This window comes from Eptatretus burgeri, chromosome 1 (assembly GCF_056783735.1).
Source record: "Eptatretus burgeri isolate ZD-2024b chromosome 1, Ebu_testis_v1, whole genome shotgun sequence".
In the NCBI taxonomy this organism is placed as follows: Eukaryota; Metazoa; Chordata; class Myxini; order Myxiniformes; family Myxinidae; genus Eptatretus; species Eptatretus burgeri.
This window is the reverse complement of record NC_140961.1, coordinates 163,832,189-163,839,688: the sequence shown is the minus strand read 5'-3', so window position 1 is coordinate 163,839,688 and position 7,500 is coordinate 163,832,189. Positions and strand designations below refer to the sequence as shown.

The 7,500-nt window shown below is 40.0% G+C and overlaps 1 protein-coding gene across 5 annotated transcripts in view; it reads right to left on the bottom strand.

The window, feature by feature from the left end:
• Window positions 1–5,573: 5,573 nt before the first annotated feature.
• Window positions 5,574–7,500, bottom strand: part of LOC147035913 (arrestin domain-containing protein 1-like) — a 102,914-nt gene continuing 100,987 nt past the window's right edge. For all 5 annotated transcript variants that reach the window (XR_015049834.1, XR_015049852.1, XM_085848288.1 and 2 more), the window contains one exon: window positions 5,574–7,500. This exon is cut by the window's right edge and continues 2,107 nt beyond it. The gene's annotated coding sequence lies outside the window, so the exon portion shown is untranslated.

Below are 7,500 nucleotides of genomic sequence, written 5' to 3'. Positions count from 1 at the left end.
GGCTTGGGATCCAAAAGGTCCTGAGTTCAATCCCCGTTGAGCCACTGAATTAATACACCGGGGGGTTGACTCAGCCTGTCATCCTTCCGAGGTCGGTGAAATGAGTACCAGTGTACTGGGCCGGTGTATACCCCGGTTAAAATAGATGTACCATATCCCTGTGTCGTAAGAGGCGATCAGGGTTGCGTCAGGAAGGGCATCCGGCGTAAAACATGTGCCAAATCACTATGTGGATCATACGGATGATCCGCTGTGGCGACCTCTATCGGGAGCAGCCGAAAGAAGAAGAAGATATTTATATATATATATATATATATATATATATATATATATATATATATATATATATATATATATATATATATATATATATATATATATATATATATATAGATATATATATATATAGATAGATATATATATATAAATATATATATATATATATATATATATATATTTGTTGACATTGGATGAATTCCTGTCATGAATATGGGAATTGGATTTGAATCTGTGTTTGTCTGCCTCATGAGCTAATTCACAAAGGAATACTGAAAAGGTAAACTCATTTGAAGATCTCAACCTGGTGTGGGCTTCGTGGTGAGGGTGACTGGCTTGGGATCCTTGGGTTCAGAGTTCAAGTCCCGTTGGCCACCGAATGAACACCAGGTGGGGTTGACTCAGCCAGTGTACTGGTATAGGGGCACAGTATCAGCGGCACAGCCATGCTTCCAAGAAATGATAGCTTCCGTGGCAGCCAAGCTGCCATATGCAAGAACAGAACAGATTAAAGATCTCAGTATCTTGTAAAAGTCTGGGACATTGCATTTCAGTATAGTGGGCAAAATATCCTGATTAGAGTTAGCTACAGTTTCATAAGCCGCACCTGTGCCTTGGGAGAGTGTGGTGCAGTATATATGGCACCAGCATCCGAATGATGGTCCAAATTGCCTCCTCTTGTGCAAACTTTATTTTTTTTCACGACATTATTACTCTGTATGAATTATTATATGGGTTGAGGGATATTGATTACTTGGCAGGTAATCGATCAATTGAGCGAACCAACAGTAACAAGTGATGGGTAGTTACAGCCAAGCAATACAGTTTCAGTCAATCAATCGGAGTTTTCAGTGCGGGTCAGTTATTATTGAAACAGTTTATAATACTCTATTGGAATGATGAAAAGAGAAAGCACTACCTGAGAGATCCTGCTGTGGATTGAGATTTGTTGAAGAGTGGCTCATGGTGAAGAGAATCTGTGGCTGAGGTGTGTTTTTCAATCAGCTAACTCTAAACCGACCACAAGCTGAGTTTTAGATTATGACAGGTAATAATAAAAACATTTTTCAACTGGAAGGGCACTCGGTCGAGTACAAACCTCCGCCTTGCAATGCCTGATCCACGAGAACATATCGGGCCCATTACATTTTTGAAATATTATGCTACACAATACTATATCGTTTATGGCCCGATCTCTCAATGGTGAAGAATCACTTCAAAAATTCCAGGAGTCAGATCTGCATCCGGATCTTCAACAAAGTGAAACCAGTTTGTCCTTGTCACACACCCAACCTGCCCACCGAATTTCATCCGGATTCGTCCACAACTTTGTGAGATAGCCCACACACAGACAGACAGACAAACAAACAAGAAGATGTCATGCAGAGCACGACACTTGCAAAATCCATGAAAATTTTTGACTTCAAAACTAATTGGTGGTTGAATACAACGACCAAATATGCAACTCCTCTTCAAATTTCAAGTGAATCGGATGAAAATTGACGATTTTAGAAATTCAGATGTTGTTGACCTTTTGGCGGATGTGGACGTACAAAATAATTAGTGGTTGACTTCAGTGACGTAAAATATATATCCTCTTCAAATTTCAAGTCAATCAGATGAAAACTGAAGATTTTAGAAATATCACCTTAGTTGTTGATCTTGGGACTATGTTGACTTTTTGGTCGATGTTGACCTCAAAAACAATTGGCTGGTTTAATTCAATGACCAATTGTGCAAATCCTCTTCAAATCTCAAGTCAATCGGATGAAAATTTACAATTTTAGAAAGTCAGCCGATATTGTTCTTTTGGCCTATGTTGACCCCAAAAATAATTTGTGGTTGAATTCAGTGTCCTGATTTCCAAATCCTCTTGAAATTTCAAGTCAATGAGAGAAAAATTGAGGATTTTAGAAATACCTGCTTCGTTGTTTACCTTGGGCCTATATTGACCTTTTGGTCCATACTGACCTCAAAAATAATTAGCTGGTTGAATTCAGTGACCTGAAATATAAATCCTCTTCAAATTTCAAGTCAATCGGATGAAAATTTAGGATTTCAGAAATCACATCTAAGTTGTTGACCTTGGGCCTATGTTGACCTTTTGGTCTGTATTGACCTCAAAAATAATTGGTGGTTGAATTCAGTGACCTGAAATACAAATCCTGTTCAAATTTCAAGTCAATCGGATGAAAATTGAGGATTTTAGAAATCCTACCGTAGTTGTTGACCTTTGGTCTATGTTGACCTTTTTGGTCTATGTTGACCTCAGATATAATTAGTGGTTGAATTCAGTGAACTGAAATATAAATCCTCTTCACATTTCAAGTCAATCGGATGAAAAATGAGTATTTTAGAAATCTTACCGTAGTTGTTGACCTTTGGTCTATGTTGACCTTTTGGTCTATGTTGACCTCAGATATAATTAGTGGTTGAATTGAGTGAACTGAAATAAAAAATCCTCTTCACATTTCAAGTCAATCGGATGAAAAATGAGTATTTTAGAAATCTTACCTTAGTTGTTGACCTTTGGTCTATGTTGACCTTTTGGTCTATGTTGACCTCAGATATAATTTGTGGTTGAATTCAGTGAACTGAAATATAAATCCTCTTCACATTTCAAGTCAATCGGATGAGGATTTTAGAAACACCACCTTGGTTGTTGACCTTTTGTATTGTTGTTGTTTTTGTCCATGAACGCACTAATTCTTGCTTCTCCAATTTGTATCTGCACTGGATCCCACTGCACTGGATTCCACATGCAATTCTAACTGGTGGTACCACCACATCAAGTCCAACTTGAAAAACACTTCACTCATTGCCAATTCCCGGAGTACATCATCGATTGTGTGTTTGGGATGGCGCTCTCTTACCACTACCTCGTTCACCCGTCACATATCAACGCACAGTCTGATATCTCCATTTGCTTTTGGGATCACTACAACTGGACTCACCCAAAGTGTCGGTCCCTCCACAGGCTCAATTATGTCCTTTTCAATAAGTTCTTGGATCTTTGCTTCAACTTTACTCCGCAACCCAAATGGCGTTCTTCTAACCGGCTGAGCAACTGGTTTAACCTCAGGATCTATTGTCAGTTTAACTTGACAGCCTTGTAGCTTCCCGACCCCTCTGGAAACGGCACAAACTCACGGTTCAGATCTGCCTCGGACGTCACCGAGTTTACTCCCAATGCACTGTGTAATGCACCCAACACCCGGGCAGTCTCTTTACTCGTCATTGGCTCCCCCTTTTTCTCAATAACCACAAACTCCGCACTCGTCTTCCTTCCACTGGAGCTCACTTCTGCTGTGAAACATCCCGCACCTGAAGTGGCACCGTTGAGGTGTACGGATGCAGCTTCTTTGTGGGTTTTTGTGACTTACCTGTCATTATATTTTGTCAGTCTGCATCATCTGCAGACTGACAAAATATAATCTCCCTCATCAGTCTGCATCATCTGATGGAAAACATGGCACTGAAACGTAGTATTAGTCTTTTCAATGTAATGACCATTTAGTGCTGTGGTATTGGGATGAACGGGAACTGATGAGGAGGAACCGAGAGCGACGTCAGCGGGCTGTCGAGTGAGTGGAGCAGGTGAGAGACGTCATTAAAACGGTTGAGCTGAAGGACTGACGTGTGGGCTGACTTTACGACACAACAAGTGCCCTCACCTCTTCTTCATAATTCTCTTTTTCTCCAGTCTCGTGAAGCATCTTGACGGTCTCTCTCCCTGCTGCACCAGCATTGAACAATAAAAGTGCTAAAAGCCGTGCCCTTTGGCCTGGTGACACACCATCCAAATACAGGCCTCTGGTGTCCGCATACAATTCAAACTCTTCAAGCCAAGCCCGCCATCGCACACTCACGGCGCTCGTGTCACCCATCTTATCGAATGACTTGATGCCTCGGCGCCAATGTCACGTCGTCAAGACCAAGAAACACAGAAACACAGAAACCAGCGTGATTCCTGATCACCACTATTGTTCATGGTGCTCGTTTAATCAGCCATCTTGGATTTTGCAAGTAATTAAAGTGGAAGGATGTCATCAACTCCCAATGTGAAACGTAATTTGATAATGAAGACATCATTCACGTGGTCTAGCAGAAAAAAAAAATGTTTGTTTTTCCTTCAATCCAATATGGTGGCCAAACCACATGGCTAATGATATTTACTTATCATACTTTGATCCACATGGGTATTCGAAGGCATACTTAAAGTTTTGCCCCCATCTTCTCTGTTTTCTATCTCTGTCTGTCTGTCTGTCTCTCTCACTGATACCGTCTACTGCAACCCAAAAACCCATGATTTTTCACCAAGTTGATCTTTCACTCCACCATACAACATGATTCACAACAAGAACCTTGGCCCTTGGGTCCCAGTGCATCTAGTTCCGCACAATGGACTCATCCACTGTGGTGGTTATGGTGGAGTTTGGGGAGACAGTAAGGGGTAGAGGGCTAAACAAGGGGAGATACATAATCATAAAAGGTAGGGGGGGCAAGAAAAATGGGCTTGTGGGAAAATCCATTGTGAGCTGTCCAGACAGGCCAACTTAAGACAAACACAACAGCCCAAACTGGTTTCTATGGCCGGCCAATGCTTCGATATCCTCAATAGAGCTACTGGACATCCATTCTGAGTCACTCAGAGATCATTACAGTGCATCATGGAGTGCAGTCATACTCCATACAGAGGGATGATATGGGGGGAAAAAAATGGCTGCCCATTCAAATGTGTACACAAAGATACACCCACTAAACTACTAAAGAGTGAAGTCAAAAGCATTTAAAAGCCAGAACTTTTATTCCCGAGCATTTTCGGAACTACCGAGATTTCAAAAACATCAGAATACATCATTAAAGTACCACAATGAGAGATTGCTAAAATGCCAATTTTTTTTGGAAATTTTTTTTGAAAAATGCCAACTTCTTCCTCTTCCTCTTCTTCTTCACCTCATAACCCAATGTAAAATTGTAGCCTGACCTACCCCAATAACTGCTGAAGCTATAGTGGTAATTCCAATGTGAGGGAGTTACTTTGCTTCTGGGCTTGTGCATGCAACCCACAATTTAATAAATATATAAAACATTAATAGTTTTTTGAGGAAAATAAATCAAACATAAATGTGGACTCAACCAAACCAGACCATGATCGTGAGGGGGAAAATGGACACTGGAAAGAACCATTCCAAAGGCGATAAATGTCCAAACCATCACCCAAATCAACTGAAACAAGTATTAAAACAATTTAACAAAATAGATGTATTTAATCCATCAAATAATAACAAAATACATAAAAGATTAAGCATTTTATTATTTTTAAAACAATGTTCACATTAACATTTCCACACATCTGTAATAATCCACATAATGGACTGAGCCAAAAGCCAGGATTGAGTGGGAGGGGGGGAGGGGGATGTAAAACGTACCTAAAACCAAATTTAATAACAGATGGATTTAATCCAAATCAAAATAACAAACAATATTAAACATTAAGCATTTTATTACTTTATAAAATTGCACGCAAAAAATGAAATTAAAAAAAATACATAAAACACTACAAAGCAAAGGCTGTCTGCATCCGCTTTCAGGATATGTATAAAATTTGGAGGTGTGAGGAGCGAAGAGGGGGAGATTGTTTTATAAAATAAAGTCAGCTGAGGAACTTCCATATGCTTCCATGCAGCTTCATGAATTTGTCTCAAGTTTTATTCGATTTCTGTTTTCACTTTTGATATTTGCTAATGTTGGTTCAGACTCGACTTAAACAATTTTGATGAAAATCCGTTGAAATTTGATGAATTTAGGTCCTATAGAGATTTTGTGTGGGGAATGTGAGGGTTCTCGAATGTTCGAGGAGGCCTCATGGCCTTGCTTAACTCCAATTTGATTTCTATTCCACTTTTTTTAAAGTCACTGACACAGATTGAGACTCAACTGCAACAAATTATGTAAAAGTCCAACCAAAAACGCCGTTTTCATCAGGTAAATGCATTAAATTTCAAATAACCGAGATGGACCGAAAAGGGACACCATGTGATTTCATGTATTCACTGCTTGACATCGCACCCTGTCCCCCAGAGGGACTGCTTATCCATAGAGTCTGCCACATCTGTGCCTATATTTTTCAGAGGTTTCGCAAGGTGCTCTGCAATGAATCAAAGCAAATCTGGTGCAAAATGGACGTTTTAAAATAAAGTTATAACGTTTGTGCAGACCGTGAATCAAAGTACTACATGATGCGTACATGCACAGACAAGCAGGCAAAGTGGTGGATTATCTGCAATGTTTATTTCATGTCTCTCTGTCTGTCTGTCTCTCTCTTCTTGTGTCTGTGTGTGCCTCTCTCTCTCTTCAACCCCCCCCCCCCCGCCCCCCCCCGAGTCCCCGAGGATCCAAAGTCCGTGAGGACCCAAAATACCGAGATGAAACAAAAGACAGCAGATGACCCAAAGTCCCAAAAGTCCCAGAGGATCCAAAAGTTCCCAAGGACCCAAAAGACCAAGATGACCCAAAAATCCCTGAGGATCCAAAAGACTCCAAAGACCCATTAAGACTCCACTCTAAATGCATGAGGTGTGTGTGTGTGTGTGTGTGTGTATGTTCTTTAATGGAGTCCTTCTGGAGCGTTCAGATGTGGAAAGTGAAAAACCAAAATGATCGTCATGATCTCCTGAGTTGAGTAGGCTAACTAAGTTAAAAAAAAACCTGGAATCATTCTCATGTTTTAAATGTACGCCTTGTTAAGGTGTACAGGGCAGCATAGTAGTTCCTTCCACAGCATGGTATTCTCACCACAAAATAAACAACAAAAATAATGACAACATTGTAACAAACCATATATTAATTAATATAAATAATATGAGCAACAATCATAATAATCGTATCATTTGGCAATAATAACAAACGTATAATCTCTGCCCTGGCCCAAGCACGTCTGGCTTTGCTGAAAGGCAAATCATTGCTCAAGCAATACAGCATGGAGGTATGTAACAAGGTCTTGAAGACCAATGAAAATTTGTTCCAATGGACTAATGGACCCACTAATAATTCTAAAGAATTCTAAAAGGAAATTGGAGTGGGTTCCAAGGGATAATTCAAAAGGATATTTCTCAAGGATAATTCTAAAAGGTTTCGTTCATTTCTCGGCTTTGCCTTTTTCGTATTAATAATTCCAAACTGAACCGATTCCTTCGGACACGGGTGCGATTTTTGTTTCAT